At 36.7% G+C, this 1,289-nt stretch overlaps 1 long non-coding RNA gene across 1 annotated transcript; it reads right to left on the minus strand.

The window, feature by feature from the left end:
* Positions 1 to 164: 164 nt before the first annotated feature.
* On the minus strand, positions 165 to 1,156 carry LOC109593235 (uncharacterized). Its single transcript, XR_002190824.1, has 3 exons — positions 1,004 to 1,156; positions 682 to 961; positions 165 to 628 (listed from the first exon to the last, which is right to left on the minus strand). It is a non-coding gene; the product is annotated as an uncharacterized LOC109593235 (long non-coding RNA).
* Positions 1,157 to 1,289: the final 133 nt, after the last annotated feature.

Below are 1,289 nucleotides of genomic sequence, written 5' to 3' on the forward strand. Positions count from 1 at the left end.
TGTTCTTATCATGGCTAAATCACTAGCAAAACGCATTATAAAAACATTAAAATTAGCAAAGGTGAGAGAGTTAACCTACAAGCACACCTAGAAAGCATAGCAAGGAGAGAAATGGTATAATTGACTTGAAGTAATAATTTTACATTATTATCAAATATTATATTGTATATTCTAAAAAATCTGCCAACAGCCTAAGAAACACGGTCAATGATGCTGTCAGGCAGGTAATAAGTGATAGTGGCAAGGGAATAGCCCTCACTACTACACAGAAAACCAGCCCAAGAACCGCCACCGCTGGGACCAGACAACCCTGCCGACTACCATATATCAGCCACCATCATCAAGTATAAGTGGTTCCAGCAAAAGACCCCAACATGGTCCTCATTCAGATCCTAGTACTGGTAGCAGTTGTAACATTCAACGATCTACTGGAAGAAGTAAATACAAAAATATTATTCTAAATTTTTAAAAATATAAACATTATGTATATAGGGTTGAATAGATATTGGGATGGTGAGGAGCCTCCTGTATCTGTGTACCTCTTCCCAACTGTGCCCAGTGATGCCGACAAAAATATAGCAGTACTGTGATGGTAATATACCAGTACAAGAAAAATGCTAGTACGAGCCTAAAAATATTAATGCCACCATATGATTACTTTACATTACAAATAATACTTACTTCTGTATCTAGTAACTAATAAACTTGAGTTACGATTACAGGACTCACAACTGGGATTGAATCGAAATTCAGCACAAATCACATGACAATCTAAAATTATGAATAGTTTTGATGATGTTGATAATAATAGTAATAATAATAATAATACTAACAAAGAATACCTGTCTGTAACTGACCATCCTTCGGTCAACCATACCACACTAACACTAATGTATGTTTCCCAACAGCCGATCCTATATCTATGCACAAAATGGCTGCTCTTCGTCCCCATCACCCATACCTTATTTATATATAATCACTAATTTAAACACATTATAACTACCTGAAGTATTGAGCATAGCAGAAGAACTACTAGTATCATGTGATAGAGCCTCAGAATGATTCTCTTTTTAAACTAAATCGGCGAGTAAACGAGACAGCAGTTCCAGCGCCTTCTTTTAGTGCCTAAAGACCCCTTAACTCGATTAAGCCTAACTAGAACTGGTCCTTGTCTTCTTTGAGAGTAAAATGGAAGTCCATTTGGTACCAAAACCCCTTTCTTCCTGCGTTTTTCCTTGAAGAAGCAACACCATCTAGAGCCGACATTTTTACACGTGAATAAAACGGAA

The sequence above is a fragment of the Amphimedon queenslandica genome, unplaced genomic scaffold (genome assembly GCF_000090795.2).
Source record: "Amphimedon queenslandica unplaced genomic scaffold, v1.1 AMPQUscaffold_2384_Cont25614, whole genome shotgun sequence".
In the NCBI taxonomy this organism is placed as follows: domain Eukaryota; kingdom Metazoa; phylum Porifera; class Demospongiae; order Haplosclerida; family Niphatidae; genus Amphimedon; species Amphimedon queenslandica.